We start from the raw sequence: 17,456 nt of genomic DNA, 5'->3' as shown, positions 1-17,456 counted from the left end.
TGCTGCAATTCCATTTTCAGAGAAGTGGAGAAGCTTTGTCATAAAACAAAACCAAACCAAACCAAACCAAAAAGAAACAAGCAAAACACACACACACACACAAAAAAAAAAAAAAAAAAAAAAAAAAAAACCTGGGAACTTTTTTATTCTTTATGAGCCAAGCCCTCATCCGCAGCCCTCTCAGAGATTTCTGCTGGTGCGTTTGGCATTCCCGTGCAGTGCTCCCTCCTGTCTCTAGAGGGCTGCCTTAAACCACTGAAAAAGTGCCAGAGTAGTCGGTTTTCAGCACTTTCCTTTTACCTCAGATCCCAATTTGTGCGTCATCATCAACGAGTTACCATCGCTGTATGAATTAGCTATTGTCATGAGCCAGGAGCAAACGTCCTTTGGAAGGATATTGATGTCTGCGGCTCTAATCTTTGGGTTTTCCAACGTTATACAAGTGAACCGACAGTGCTGCGCTGAAGGTTTATATTAAATCTTCTTGACATTGTGCGTTTAGGCTCAGACTAGTGCAGAAGTGCAGGTTTATTATCTGGCTGGTTTTCATTCCGCAGCCACTTCACTGAGAAGGATTAAATCAGGAGCTCTGAGAAGTTTTAGCAACACCAATGCAGCTCAGAAGCTGGTACTTCTTATATAAATTTGTAATTCCCAGAAATCAAGAAATGAACACTCAGAAAAAGTTAAAATAAACAGCTCTACTGTGTGTCCTTGTCCAAAATGATGCTGTGTTATGCTGCATTGTATGTCACTGCATAATAAATACAAGACAAATGGATCGCATACTAGTTCATATTCAATTTTCAAATGTCATATTTTAAAACTTAAAATGACACCGTTTTTATTTGATAGCTCAATTTTTTTGAGAATAGATCTATTGAGGAATGTAAGTTTCAAGAGCTCAGTTTTTAAAAAACTGGAGTACCCATTAAGAAGAAAATATGAAACAATGTAATCCAGTAAGGACCTTCACTCCTGAAGTAGTTTATGTTGAAAACAGTCTTGTTTTGTAAATCTGATGAAAACAAAGAACTGGCTCAGTTTTAAAATAAAATAAATTCCGTACTTTTTCAATTACGGGAAATGCTTACAGGAAGCATCCCAACTTTTTAATAATTTGCAGCAAACTCCATTCCCTGTAGCTCCCAGAGTAGTTCATGAGCTGATTCACAGGGAAAGCAAATAAACTGTTACCCTTGCGTGAAAAACAAATAATTAATCAAAACTTTGAAGATACCTGGAGGGTTCTTTTGAAATCTACCACAGAAACCCTGCGAGAGCAAAATCCCTTCGTGGTTGTCTGGTTACTCTTGAAAACCAGATTTTATGTCCTTACCATTTCTAGTACCACCATATAGCAGGTACGGTGGAGAAGGGGAGGTTGAGAGTCCTCGGTCCCCTCAACTTTGGCTTGAATGCCAGGCAAGGTCGCAGGTTGTGCGCCCCCTCCGGCACCCAGTCCCGTCCCCATTTAAACCAGGACCTCTGGCACTTCAGGAGAGCAGTACTGTAGGAATATAGAGCTGCACTTCCACGGGTGAAGGTTTCCCCCACTGAAGCCCTCCCGTGTGACCCCAAAGAGATGCCACCCACACCCACACGTGCCATCGACCCCTCCTGCAGCTGAGCCCACCAAAAGCCCCCGCAAAACCAGACTGGGCTCACGCTCCGGTGGCCTGGTCAGGCCCACAGCACAAAGCCACCCTAAACACTCACGAGTGAGAAAAACACCCATGGAAGTCTGCGGCTCACGGCTGCATTCAAACCCCGTAAGAAGAAAAAACCCATCCCTCTTCTTTCCCTTGCTTCTTTCGACCATTTAGCATTTTTTTTTTCTCCTGGGTCAAGCATCATCTATTAGAACATATTGAATTAAGGGTGTTTTCTTCCCACGAGTGCTCGACCAGTCCCACCTGAGCCAAGCCCCCGAGACGGGATTAGCCTCAGTGCCTGAACGTCCCCTTGTCCCTGCGGCTCACGCTCCAAGGATGGGGGTGAATCTCACCTGCGCTCCCTCCCTGCGGGTCGGGTTTAATCTCAGAGTCATGAGACACAAACAGCAGTGTGGAAACCCTTTAAGGACGCTAACATCTTTAAAAAAAAAGGCAGCGCTTGAATAATAAGATAGTACGTGCGAGGTGAATGTGCTACACCGTATAGACACAAACACATTAAATGAATTTGCAACTATTCCATTTATTACATAGCATTTAAGTACGTACCGTCAATGGGATGGTTGACAAGGGGTAAAGAGGTTGCATTTACTAAGCTGCTGTGAAAATTATAGTAGAAGAATCAAATGCATTTCCTGGCTTAACCGAACGTAGGATATGATTTCTCTAAGTACTGTCACTAGTGCTAAAAATATGTGATGGGTTATATCAGTAAGAAGCATCTTCAAAGAGGATTAAAGGTTCAGATTTTTTTTCTTTTGTTTGAGGCAATAATATATTGAATTCTTCTGGAGTAATTAAACTTGAAACTGATCCAGCTTTTTCTTTTTTTTTTTTTTTCCTTTTTGGGTACAATGCTTCTTACAGTTTATAGCTAATTGGCAGGTGAGCAAGATAAGTAGCACTGAACGCCACTTGATGCTGTTACCGCCTAAGGCAGAGACGGGCAGCCTGTTGTACAGGAAGAAGCCGTTCAAACACACATAGAAGATGAGCATAATGAATTTTCACCTGAGGAGATAATGCAATGACTTAACCTCCCACAAGAAATAAGACCTCGGTGTTCCAGGAAATTTCTTATTGAGAAAGTGTTTCAGAGATGACAGCAAAGCTGCTTTGTGGCAACCTAAACACTAAAAAGCCTGTAGGTTGCTTTGCTACTTGGTTGAAATTACAGAATCAGACCACTTGACTTGCATTCAGACTTCACTAATCCCCGTGGAGCTTTATCCCCTGTTTGTCATTAGCCGACTGCATTGACAGACTCCCCTGCTTGCCCTCCCTAACCAAAACAGCAACAAAAACTCCTTTGCATCAAAGAGAATTTTCTTTCAACTTCGATCACATTTCTTGCGGTGCTCGAGCCTGTTGCTAAGAGAAAATGCGGTCGTGAGGAATGGGCAAATCATTATTATAATTACTCTTGTTACACCCCAGTGAGAACAAGCCTTTCCTAGCACTCAGCTGAATTATATAGCGGCGTACGCTTTAATTGATAGAGTTAGTGACAGGCCTGCTGGGTTTGGAGCTGCAAGAAAACCCAGCCACAACATCAGCACGTGGTGCAGGAGCTTGTGCCACCCTGGCTGCTGCTAGCGAGGGGATTAAACGTCCTCTGCCAGGTAAGGGGATGTGCATTGCCCTGTCTGCCAACACCGTAGATTTTATTGCATCAGCCCACTTATTTCAGTGATATCGGTACCAGCCAGCAAGGAACATAAAGGTTTGCAGCTCGTGCAATGCAGCCTGTGCTAAAATATCTGCTCCTGCTGTGCCAGTGTTTCTGTGTCTGACCCAGCTGAACAGAATTGATGGTCAAGGCTGGAGCAGGAGCAGAAAATGGCTCGCTTGAATTGATGCAATGGAGAAAGTAGGACCCAAGTCTTCTGGCTGTCACTTGTTCCACTGACCCAGCCCCGTTCCCCGACTGACGTTATTTATCAGTCTGGAATCTTTTATAAAAACTAAAAGAAATAATAAAGAGCACTAATAAATACTAAGCAGAGATATATGGTTCTTCCAACCACATAAAGAGATCAGGTAGCAACTTTATAGCAGCCAAGCGATGGACCAGACTGCGAAGGCAGGCATGGAAACCATAGGAAAATAATAGGCTTTGATGTTTTTCAAAATTCAGTAGCAGACTGACAGGAAAAAAAATTAAAAAAAAAGAAGGAAAAAAAAAGAGGCAGAAGCAAGCTGCAAGCCTAGTTTGGGCTTCCTAAGCATGCTGAAGGAGTGAGGCTCCAGGTTTATTCAGAATGTTTTCATTTTTCACAGAAACTGATAGAAGCTAAACTAGTTACTCAGGGTCCTACAGAAAATCCCTGAGCAGGTTAGGATTAAAGTTCCATTTATCCTGGCCTCATCCTATACAAAACAATCTCACTTGCAGTTTCCACAGTTCACTGATAACAGCAGTGGGCTAAAGGCAATTTTCTTCAAAGGTCCAATAGCAGGAACTTGGCAAGAAAATTCTCTAGAGCCTTGAAAGATAAAACATGAAAAACTTAAGACTGAGTTATATATGAATTTAAAATGCAAACTTGATTCTCTTTATTTATATAAATGTAAGTCAGAAGCAGCTCCTATTCATTTCTATAGATCTCTATTAGCGTAAACCAGAATTAATTTCTACAAATCTACATTAGCCTAAGACACAGATGGCTTGACTACAGGTTTTACTGTGTCGTGAGCAGCTTGCACCCCACCGCAAACCGTGTGCCTCAGCACCACCTTTACATCATGCACAAATCACCATCATCCAAGAAAACACACCTTCGCTAAGTGTTGAAGGTTAAAAAGAGGTTTTAAAATAGTTGCATTGCAAGAAATCAGGTTTTAGAGGCAGTACCTTAGTTAGTAGCAAGGTAGCTGTATGGGATAAGCTACATTCCAGTCTCAGGATCAGCAGCAGCAGGGAAGTGGAACTCTGAGTCATTCTTTGCGTCTGAACACCCTAAAATAATGTGGTACCCAAGCAGACTCCAAGCCTTCACATCAACGTGGAAAAGCTAGAAGTGGCGTGGCCAGAATCACGCTCCATTATTCAGGATTCGGTAACGTAGCGCTGGCGCCACAAGCGTCAAAATTTCTTAGATGTGCAGATCTTCTTTTATTTCTGTTCTGCATCGATTCAGTCTTTCTGACTGCATAGCATCCAGAGCTGAGCTTGGTTATGCTCCAAGAAACACCTGCATAAGCTTTGGAAAGAAGGGGGGGAACTTAATCTACTACCACTTTAATCTGGAAAAAGAATGACAAGATATAGTACATGCTAAAATAAGAGTCTTTTTCTTACATTCCCAAGTACCTAAGGAAAACTGCAGCATATACCCTATCATCTGCTGGAGACATCATGAAAAATATAAATACATCAGCTTCTGAGACTGTAATGCAAGAGCTATAATAAATACATAAAGTGGTGCTGAGAATAACTGCACTCGTTTGAAAATATGCTTCTGCATTTCCAAAGTGCCTCTGTATTTCATAAAGGTGCTTGTTCTGAAACAGTGGTGCTAAATAAAAGCTTTTTAATTTTCCAGACAGTACAAATAGAGTGATTTATCTTTCAGGTGAAAGAAAGAAGGGAAAGGATTATCTTTTTCACCTCCTGTGTTTAAAAGGTATCCCATCAAACTGGAGATGACATGACGTTTACATGGATCACTGCTTAGTCATTCGAGATTCAGCATGGCTGAAAGATGTCAAGTGTAGGGCAAACACCTGCATATGTCAAGACAGTAGGAGTTACACATCGCATTTAAGACCACTAAAGTGCGGAATGAAAGGGCGAAACTGAAATTAATGTGATGAATACAACAGTTCTGCGACACGACAAGGAAACGGGAATATTCATTAATGTGGAATTAGGGCTTGTTCTGGCCTCAGATATTCAGGAAAGGCAGAGAAATTTTGCAGAGAGCAATCCCCGAAGCGGTGTTTGCAATGCTGAAAGTGACTTTGAAAAAGGATGTGCCCCTGATCAAACAGCCCTGGCCGTATTTCATGTTCCGTGCTGCTGGCTCCCCGCACCACCGCTGATGGGTCTCGCCTGCATTAGCGGGTAATGAAGTTCGCAGAAGTCTCTCCGCAATATCTACGATCCTCGGTTCGGGCTTCGTCGGGTCCAACGCTGGCAGAGCAGCGGGGAGGAGGAGAAGCAGCATCCTGCCCCGTGGAACGAATAAAAAAAAAGAAAGTTGATGTGCGGGCTGGGATTTTTTTTGCAGGTGCAGTGAAACTTCAGCGCTTTACTTCGTCAGGACTCCCAAACCTTTTGGAAATGCTGCTTGAGGGCTTCCTTTCATGTCATGATGCACCCGAGGAAATTACAGCTAAGCGGAGTGTACCCACGCGGATAGGATGGTCTTTATCCCTTTCTCTCTGCCCGTTATCAGTCATAGCTTGAGACATTAAACTCTATCCCAGGCTAAAAAAGCCTTCTCTTAGCTTTTAAAGATAAGGACTGACAGCTTTGTAGAACTGGACGGCTTGGAGATCCTTTAAAATATAGTTTACAGAAGTGCTTCTTTGGCTTTACCGCACTTCTGAAGTCAATCAAGGAACAGGGTAGAGAAGACTGAAAGTCTGCATCCAGCTATTTCCTTGGAGTTACAGCTATTGATTACAATTGCATTGACTACCAGACCATTTAATCTAATGAAATTGTTCTTGAATGACAATACTGCAATTGAGATGAAAGTGTAGCCAGCTTGGAAGGAAAGTTTAAAAGTGTTGGAAGAGGCAATGGTTCGATTTCATGGCACAGATGTGTTTGTTAGAAGATATTCTGCAAGTGTTGTGTTTAGCTGTACTCCTGTAGAAATTCTGTTATTTCACCAGAAGTAATGCAGAAGGAGAATGGTTAGTAGTTTTCCTACTATTTCTACGAATGTTCTCCCATACAATAAATTTATAAAGCTGTCAGGGCCTAACGCTGAGTCAATAACAAATTATTGATTAGGAGGCAAGTGTAGCTCTCAAAGGCTCTCAGATAATTCTGTTACTTGTGGCTTAATATGAAGACGGAGAGTTAATTATTTATACTATGCATGGGGTTCACTAAATGAGAGCTGCGATTTGCAAGATGAGATAGAGTCATAAATTAATGCTTTGTAAAAAATTGTTCTTTACTCAAAACCAAAAAAAAGAGTATTTGTGAGGTGGAGCAGTGATAGACATGACTGAAACCCACTACGTCAAGCTGCTTCTGGAGAGCCTCCCATCACTCGGAGCTACTTACACAAAGGGGCTGCACTTTATTCTGGGTTTCCTCATGCCCTTGTCCCACCCTAAATATAACAGCATGTCTGGTTTTTGTCTCATTTCCAAACAAAAGTTATCAGAGTGTTAGTTTACCTGCGGAAAGACCGCTGCACGTGTAAAGACACTGGTCTGTCATGTCTGAACCTGACATGAAACCCCGAAGCATTTTATTAAGTTCTGTGGTTTTATTTTTAAATTAACATTGCCGTTTCTTTACTCATTTTTATCTGTCATCAGACCCCAAAAATAGAGAGAGTACCTGGTTCCACAAACTTTTTTTTTAAGTCACCTTTTCAAATTAGATTATTTTGACTAATTGTTTCAGCTAGCAAAGGTCTTCAGAGCTAGCTTTAGAAAAGGAACCTTTCTAGTCAGGACAAAGGTGCAAGAGATACCATAATTGCTCTCAGACAGCCCTTCATTGATCTTAAATTATGTTGTAATATTTCACTGCATTTACTAGTAAAGGATCTCTTTAGAAGGGGATGAAGGCAATTCTGCTACCGCCACAGTGGGCCATTGCCCACACCGTGCTCCTCCTGAGCCCTGGGAAACACCTGCAGACTCCTTTTCTGCAGTCGTAGCAGCTTCTAATTATTCCTCAGTTACTTCTCAAATTTATTTCGTCTTCTTCCCTACTCAAACCCTGAAATTCTGTCCCAGGCCTCTGTTGTAACTGCAGCCACCCCATCTTCCTTCAAAGCTCTTGGGTTACCTATTGCCTCTGTCGCTCAGATCTTCAACCACTTCACACTTTTGTTGCAGCACTTAACTGTAAGTGTTAATTGATGGACTACAACTGAAGGCAGCGTTCGGCCTCATGGCTCGTGACAGCGAGAGTTTTGCTATTGTGCCAGACAAAAGAATTAAGGTAACTGCTGGCTCCTATCGCCTTACATGCAAATAGTGCCCCAGCTCAATTATTAATGGGGAGGGTACCTGCTGCCTGGCTTGAGTGGGTCTTGGCATCCGAGCTCGGATAGGAGACACTGGGAAGTAATTCAGGAACGAACAACCCTTTTAATAAATTACGGACGAAAATCTCTCTGGCCAATGAAAGGTTAAATAACAGGGATAAGTGAGTCACTCCGTCTCCCTTCCTTCCCCCCTCCCTGCACTGCAAGTTTAATAAGCCAAAATCAAAACCATCTAGGCCTGGAGCTTTCTAAGATTTAAGACTTTAAAATGTGAAGCACCTCATTATATCTGCCTATTTTCAATAAAAGGGGAAGATAACTGGTGTCACGTCAATGTCTTATCAGTGATATTTGTTTGACTTCTATTTCAAAAGTGCACTGCTTGCTTTTTCTGGTGCTGGAATCAAACACTTCTGAACAGTACCGTATAAGAAGATGTATCGGTTTTCACCTAAGAACTTTAAAAAGGAGACCAGTCTGTTTCGCTCCGTAGAAATAAAGAACTATTGTACAGTATGGCGTATAACACTTGCAACATGGCCAATTGACTTCCTTCCTATTAATCAACTACTCTGTTTACCTTCTTACACAAACCATTTCAAAACCATTAAAACTAAGAGGATTAGCATCACATTTCTGGCAAAATGCACCTTAATTTCAGCAAATGCTACTTTCACTCTCCGAGGAGATTTAAAAAACCTTGAAAGAAATGGATTCTCTATTGTGGCAAATTCACTGAAACGGATATAAATTATATCTCCCATTTTAAAAAGGGGGGCAAGAGGGGAGGGGAGAAAAAAAAGGGGTAGAAGAATACAATTGTCTCAAGCCAGTGAGAGAGGACTGCAAAGGAATTAAATTACCAAGAAAGAAAAATTTTCAAAGCAATACTGAAATGTGAGATAAATCCTGACAATGTGAAATAACTGTTCTGTTCTGGCAACGTACAAATAGTTCCTACTTTTGTAACCTTTACTGGGAAATAGTTGGGAGTGGTTCACTTAGTCTGTGAATAATACTGCAAGCCAACAGTTCAAGGCCCAAAGCTCCCCTTTTCAGACACCCTGGGAATTTGTCTGGTACAGACAAGTAGAAATCCTCATGTCATTTATTCTAACTTAATTTTATTCAGCTTCCAGTCTTGATAGTAAAAGTTTTGCATAGAATTAAATGGGGGAAAAAATTTTCCCAGTAAATTCATATCCGCTTTAAGCATAAACACCACGTAGCATCAATATAAATGTTTGCCTCGTGGCACTGCAGCCATGCATCGTGCTTTCTCAAATGTGAGGTTTAAGAGGTGTAACAACTAATCGCGAGTCTGAGAAAAAAATGTATCATAAAGGCACACTGAGTGGATATAATGGAGACCTAACGCCTAAAGGACACATACCCCAACACAAAGGCACAAGAAAATGATATGTAAGGGAATATAACAGAAAAATTTGCCTCTGAGTAATGTTAAGAGAAACTCTCCAGGAAGGGAGGTAAAAAGAAGAAAATTTAAATATTTCCAGGAATTTGTCATAGATATCCCATGGAATGAGAAGACACGGTGGAGTCTTAATCCAGACAACCAATAAACCTTATTAAACACCAATAATTCCACACATGATAAATAAAGTTGTCAAGGATGCTGCAGAGCCCTCCACGCAGGGCTGGCAGACGGGGTGCAGAACAAGTAGGAGTCCCAATCCCTGCGGAAACTTCGTCAAGAGACACTTTGGGATGTCCCACAATGGCAAAAATGACGCACAAGGGTAGATTCAGGGGCCTACCTTGTGTGAAAAAGTACCAGAGATAGGCATATTAGATTATTTTTTCTGTTCCTTTGCTAATAATTTCTAGGAGGAAATTTGCTATTCGGTCACTAAATGATCGTGTCCAGAGAAACACCTAAAATCCCTCTTGTAAGTAAAAAAATGTTAAATTAGAGCCACAGGTCACTATTTTCTCAATAGTGTTACTAAATTCTATCTATATTTTTGTCATTTGCTCACAATAATGAAAAATCCTTTTTTCCCCCACTTTCATTACATAGTTTGAGCCTGCTGAGCAGGTCAGAGACTCAGCGGCACTATTCTGCCTTCTTCATGCCACCCCTGAAAATTAAAAATTGGAGGGGTGAAGGGAAGAATTCACGCAAGACATCATTTTTATTAACAAAAATCATTAAAAGTAATTATAAAAGGAACACGTTTTCAGGAGGGGATATATGCTGAAAACATTACTTTCAGAAAAAATGTTTTGATTTTAACCCTTTCTTTCATCTAAGACGGCTTAAATCATGCTCAGAAATAGGACAACAGTGGTTCCGAAGAAAAGCTACAGCTCAGTGAAAGAAGACGCCAGATAAAATACCACTGAAGTTCGAAGCCCACCCTACTGGCTGTTTTTCCAGTTACCCACCCAGTGCAGCCCAGATAGCTAATATATGGGTATTGCTCTGTGATTGCTGGTTTGGGATCAGGTTTTTTCAGGTGCATAATTTTTCAGACAGACCTTGAAGATCGGTCTCTGGGGTCTGATGATGATGGCCCCTTCTGTCTGACAAGATAAATGAGCCTTTATAACTCTTGTCATATCACAGAGCTGGCATCAGGAAATTAAGATAAAACTTTTTTTGCTGGCATTGCATTGTTATAGGTCTGCATGACTAAACTCCTCATTGCTGGAAAAAGACGAGCTACGCTGGGGCTTTTTATGTTGAACAAAGGACACAACCTCACCAAATGATAGCTTGCTTGGAGGAGCTATACCCTTGCTTCTGTAGCTTGGGGCAACAGGCATTACAAATGAACTGCTTATCTCCTGCAGCTAAAAAAGATCAGTCTCCTGGGCTTGTTGATCAAAAAGAAAAATTATATTTAAACACAGAGCCTTATTTCCAATTTAGTCTGAAGAGTTCAATCAAAGTGAAGAATTCCTATGCCAGAACATCTTCATGACAAAAAGTTTTAAAAAAGAAAATGCCTACCTCTGTCTGTTAAAGAAAAAGCTTCTGATAAAAAATAGTTTGGGTTCATAGAATTATAGAATGGTTTGGGTTGGAAGGGACTTTTAAAAGTCATCTAGCCCAACTCTAATTATTGTCAGAAAGTTTCCCGATCAGTGGTGCACAAAACACACAGAGGGTACGGAAATAACTTTTTCACACAGAGGAGGCTTCTTCTCATTACCAGATTGTAACAAACAGTTCTTGAATATTGTTTTTTCCCTTACAAGGATAGCTATAGAAATTCTAGAAATACAGTTGAGAAAAATAATTGTACACTCAGGAGGATGATAACCAAAAAGCCAAAACACTGCAATGGTCTAAACAGTGGTCCGTGCCCTACGCCGCTGCTCCAGTCCGCCCTGTAGCTCTCCTCTGGCGTATAAAAACACTGAGGATTTTACAAGCACCGTCCTTTAAAAGCATCTTCTTTTCCAATTCCTAAATTTCTTGCTACACTTTTTGGAACTGCAAGCTTAGAGCTATAGCTCCTCCTTTTTGCATAAAGAGGAAAAAAAAAAAGGGGGGGGAATTTCAGCATCATCTGTCACATAGGTCCTTTCATAAACGTAACTGTGTTTCTTCTGCAACAAAAGATAAGCTGCAGTAACCCAGCGCTGGGCTGCGTCCCATGGCCATTAGGTGGAAAATGCTGCCAAAACTGGAGGCTTCGCCTTGGTAGGATGGACCTGGGCGCGAGCAGCCTTCCTCAGCGGCCCGAGCCAGGACAGCAGGGAGCTGCCTTTGGAGTCCGCTCTGCGTTTTCCATCGCAAAGGGTTTCCAGTGCAGCTGCAAGCCGGGTATGAAGAAGGGGACAAAGAAGCCCGGCTTAAACCCTTGTTTTTGTCAGAAGAGTTAAAGGCCATTAAGCTCCGTCTTTTAAGCTGGCTAAGAGAAAGCCACAATAGATTCAGCAAGATATACTGTATATTAAAAGGTTCCTGATTTTTTCAAAATGATAACCTGCTGAAGGAAATGATGTCCTCTGCCACAGTACCTGGTTGTCTAATTGCAAACCATGCAACCTTATCCCCCCAGAGATTTACAGATAAAAAATCCACTGTCATCACCTCCACCCTCCCTGGCTCCGCTCTCTCTGTACAGCAGGTAAGACAAGAAACAGCGACTGGAAAATTTAAATAGATAGAGTACATTTGAGAAACTGGACAATTACAAACACCAGCACGGACACGCGTGCAGCAGGAATGTAACAAGTTAGTGACAGGAGGCTTTTCAACTCAATACCGGTAAAATAAATAACGAATGTGACTTTGGAGGAACATGGTAGCCCCGAGTACCTCAATTCAGGCAACCGATGGAAGTACCCATCTGGATAAAGTTTTTAAAGTTATTTGTTAAAAAAAAAAAAAATAATAAGCAAGGTGCAAAATTCAATGTTTCCCTGGCAGTCTGGATGACAACGCTTAACAGCGCGAGGAGGAGGACCGGGATAACCATCAGTGTTACACATTTCTCCTAACACTGCAAAAGGTTATTTTGACCCCTAAAAAGGTTGACTCAAACCCTGTCCTAGGGCTGATGCTTCTCTGTACAAAGGTGTAGGGGGTTTAATGAAGCTGTGCAGCTTTCCTGTAGGGAATGCAAACCTCCGGAATGGGTCTGGAAATGATGTTCGTTAATGGTACAGCTGTACTGTTACCGTCGCTCCGGCTGGTGATGACCACCGCAGATCACAGTTCTTGTAATGCAGTCTTGCTATAGCTAGGACTGGATTAGGGGACAGCTATTTTTGTGCTGAACTGATATCTGTGGGAGTCTTTTGAAATCTTTTGGCCTTTCTTAGTCCTCTCACTTCAGTTGTGACACAAACCCTCATGGTGTTTTCCAGTTTGACTTTGCTGTTATTTAAGCTTTCTTGCTCAAGAGCATTTGTGGCAAGCCGTGTCAGCAGACTGATGGTGATAGGACATTTCCTTAGTTTGGCTTAAACCTAGGTAAAACCAGACTGGTTTCAAGCTGCGTTACAGCCCCAGGCAATCAAAACCTGCAAACCTTAGGAGTAAAACCTCAGGCTTTTTCTAAATCCTGCAGACTGCAAGCTTGCATTAGGACAGACTCCCTCTTCCGATTTATTTTTTTCTATCTGCTCTCTTGCTCTCCAGAGCTCCTGTCCTGGGCAGGCAAAGGTTTATCTCCATTTGGCCCATTCCCAAATCCTAAAACAGAGAAAATCCTACGTTGATTCTGTAGTCTCCTGCCTGGTTAATCCCACTGATGTTGATGCTGGGATTTGTCTATGGAATTTTGGTGATGCTGCAGCCCAGACAGCAACATGGCGAGGTCACTGCAGCTTCAGGTTTGAGCAAGAGACATTAACCCTTTTCTAATTCTCAACCCCTACAGATTTTGCAGTAGAGATACAGCCTTACGGGAAAAAAACGAAAGTGTGGGCTTGTTCCCTTTATTTACCTGCCACAAACCACCGCAAACTAGTTCAAGTTTCTCAAACCAGAGGTGGAAAGCAACGTTGTACAAAGTACTCATGATCTCCAGAGGGCTTGGGGAGGGCAAGACAGTGACAGCCTGGCTTGTGTCAGGTATTTCTCTGCCCTTTCTGGCTCCCAGAGCACTATACTTCCCTCTTGTCCCATTCCTCCGCAGGCTCAGGGAAGAGAAGGATAATAGTGTTTGGATAACCCACCTTCACGTATTTTCTTGGATTTTTTTCCCCCACGTGTATCTGAGGAGCATTAGCTGGGGCGGTGCAATCACAAAGTGATGCGATGCTGCTCCCTGTCCCTCTTTCCTGCACCTCGATCACTAATGGAGAAAATCCCCATGTACGCATTCAAAGCGAATCACTGCTGATATCTCACTCCACGGGACCCACGCTACCAGGCAGCAGTCTCTGAAGATGTACAACATACATCCGCAGAGAACTTTTTGCCTGTCCGTGTTATAAATGTGACTATATCCATACGACTTGTTCCTGTGCTTGGCACTGTTATTGAAGACATCATTTTGTTTTGTTACTGCTTTGCAGAGCGAGGGTGACTTTGTATAAAAATTTTCCCTGGGGTTTTCCAGTTTTGAAAGGCAGAGGTGGAAAGTAGAGATGAATTGAGAAGGCGCTCAGAGGCAGCAAGCTGAAGGTACCGGCTGGAAGCACCCTCCCTGTAAAACAGGACAACCTGTGGATTTGTGTTAATTCCTGTGATGGGTTTCAGTCCAGGATTGCTCTTTCACTCCATCAGTCTAAAAACTGGGGTCTGTTCCCTGCACCTCCATCGCTCCCCTCGGGTAGGAAGACTTCTCCCCACAATCTAATCTTTGGAGACATCCACCACTGTTTGGGTACTTTTAATGCCTGCATCTGCTGGACCTATTTGCTCTGTGTGGGAAGGGAATGGCTTTAATCTGGAGCTCACCTTTGCTGCAGTGGGTGGCTGATGTCCTTGGCTGCTCCAAAGCTCAGCTCATAGTTACACCCAGCTCTGACAGTCTTAGGGAGGCCGGCTGGGATTGCTCAGCTGTATAGGGTTTGCGTGGCAAGGTTTTGGTAGCGGCGAGGATACAGGGGTGTCTTCTGTGAGAAGCTGCTAGAAGCTTCCCCCATGTCCAACAGAGCCAATGCCAGGCGGCTCCAAGACGGACCCGCTGCTGGCCAAGGCCGAGCCCATCAGTGATGGGGGTAACTCCTCTGGGAGAACAGATTTAAGAAGGAAAAAAAAAAAAGAAATCTGTGCAACAGAAACTTCAGCAGAGAGGAGTGAGCAGATGTGAGAGCCCCAGCCCTGCAGCCCCCCAGGTCAGTGCAGAAGGAGGGGAGGAGATGCTCCAGGCGCCGGAGCAGAGATTCCCTTGCAGCCCGTGGTGATGAAGACCACGGTGAGGCAGGCTGTCCCCCTGCAGCCCAGGGAGCTCCACGGGGGAGCAGATCTCCACCTGCAGCCCGGGGAGGACCCCACGCCGGAGCAGGGGGATGCCTGAAGGAGGCTGGGACCCTGTGGGAAGCCCGCGCTGGAGCAGGTTTTCTGGCAGGACTTGTGATCCCCACGGGGGACCCAGGCTGGAGCAGGCTGTGCCTGAAGGACTGCAGCCCATGGGAAGGGACCCACGCTGGAGAAGTTGGTGGAGGACTGTCTCCCGTGGGAGGGACCCCACGGTGGAGCAGGGGAAGAGTGAGGAGTCCACCCCTGAGGAGGAGGAAGGAGCAGCAGAGACAACGGGTGATGAACTGACCCCAACCCCCATTCCCCGTCCCCCTGCGCTGCTGGTGGGGAGGAGAGAGAGAAATCGGGAGTAAAGTTAAGCCTGGGAAGAAGGGAGGGGTGGGGGCAAGGTGTTTTAAGATTTGGTTTTTCTTTTCTTATTATCCTACTCCGATTTTAATTGTTAATAAGTTAAACCAATTTCCCCAAGTCGAGTCTGTTTTGATCTCTCCCTGTCTTTATCTCAACCCATGAGCCTTTCGTTATATTTTCTCTCCCCTGTCCAGCTGAGGAGGGCAGTGATAGAGCGGCTTTGGTGGGCAGCAGGCATCCAGCCAGGGTCAACCCACCGCATGAGCCCACAGCTCTCTGCCTCCCGTCCCTCTCGGCCCTCGATGCATTCCCTCGGCTGCACCATCAAGGCAGTTTTACATTCATTCCCTGCTACCGGAGGAAGGATGAAGGAGGTGTAATAGGGGGTGAAGATCTAGCTGTCTCATGCAGGAGTGTATTAATTGAACAAATTTTTATGGATGTGGAAGTCTAAATGACTTTTCTGCCTCTAGGCTTTCTGCGCAGGATTGTATATTCAGGTGAATGAAATATATGAGCTAAGCTGGGTGAACATTTAGTAAAACTAAAATCTTTAGCTAAATTTGCCACCCCTGACCTCTACACACATTTATTTGGTCTCATTTTAGAAAACCATCATTTTGCTGGGCCTAACATCAGGTTAGGATGAGAGAGGGCAGAGAAAACTGGATGAGGGAAAAATGCCAAATTTCCTTTCTGCTGCCTCTCCCCCTCCTCCCCCCCTCCAGCCTGGAGAACGCTTTTTGTAGGGTGATGGGCAAGGTGACCAGGGACTTGGCAGGGCTGGGTAAATACGCTTTCCTCAGCATCAGCTATGCAGATACGAAGAGTTAAACGTTAAATCCAAAGCCAGACGATGAGGAAGGTGTCTGCAGACACAGGCAGGGGGAAGGTGGCTAACAGGGTCATACGTGACCTCGCACAACTCACTTCATTCCTATCTCTTCTCAGTTGTTTTAAATAAAAAGTCGTTTGGGACAGGGGTTTTCTGTAGCCTTATGACGGTAAAAATCAGGCCCTGGCCCCAGACATGCAAATACCGACACACAGTTTGTGAGCATTTCTTCTTTAGATTTGCATGGGCAAAACACCCATCTAATTCCTGAAGCTTTAGCAGCTCTTTTCAGCTTTCTCTGGATCACAAAGAAACCAGTCTCAGCAACCTGTAGGTGCTACCCTGCCAGAAAAAAGAGACATCTGATCTGACCCATTTGCTGGGGAAGGAAGCAAGACTAAATATAGACAATTTCTGTGTGCTGCCCAAAAAGGTTACAAACCTTGACTTCCCCAGCAAAAGGCTAGGAGGGGAAGCTGTTAACATTTGCAAATGTACACCTCCCTCGTTATCTTACAGTCAAGCTTACACAGTCTATTTAGTATCATTCGAGAGTTCACTGAGATGAAAATAATGACAAAAAATACTGTGACAAGATAAAGTACAGTGCTATAAAAATTCTCTACAGTGCTATAAAAATTAGATTCTTAGCAGAAAAGAGAATGAAGAGGTAATTTAGTAAAAGTGATGGATGAACCTTGGAAGGTTTAGAATTTTAGTTCAGTGCAGTCGCTTATTCAAACCTGGGAAATTCAGGGGAACGGTCACCCACCATGATAGCTGGTCCCCTCTGTTTCTCACCCACCTTAAACCTGGGAATGGGAAGAACACAAGAAACAAAAGGCAATCGCAGTGTTTAATCTAGCCAGATTCTGGTTCTCACATTTCCTGCAAGCAAAGTGCATCTATTTCTATCAGGAAAAATGGAGACACTTGCTGCAACGTGGGGCAGGACTTGCACGGCGTCTGAGGTTGCCAGAGTATCACCTTTTACATGTGTTTCGTTTTCTGCAAGTAGTTTGTGTGATTAAAAAACAACCCTTTTGACTGGTTAACAGGTTAGTAGTACGGAAAGGGAATACTTTGGTAGTGGTATGATTGTCTGGCATTGATAAATAGAAGTAAAGGCTTGCATTTCACTAGTACTGTTGATCCTCAGATGTCTAAGTGCTAAGAACTAAATATCTTCTTTGCTGCTATTGTAACTGGAGAAAAGTGAGTCCTAGCTAAATGAAATAATGAACCATGGTCACCATGGGATTGGATGTTCCAAGCAGGAATAAAATTCAGATTTACCAAACCCAGGATTTCATTTTGATAAGGGAGGCCGTACCTATTTTATTGAATAATAAGCAATGTTTTCAACATGTGGCCATATTCTCCCTAGGCACTTTGTATGAGCAGAAGATTATAAAGTATAGACCTTGGAGTTACACGAGCACTAACATCAGTTGGCCGAACTATTTATCCTAAAAGATACACAAATGCTGTAAAATAAA

This window comes from Accipiter gentilis, chromosome 9 (genome assembly GCF_929443795.1).
Source record: "Accipiter gentilis chromosome 9, bAccGen1.1, whole genome shotgun sequence".
Classification (NCBI taxonomy): Eukaryota; Metazoa; Chordata; class Aves; order Accipitriformes; family Accipitridae; genus Astur; species Astur gentilis.
This window is presented reverse-complemented; position numbering follows the sequence as displayed.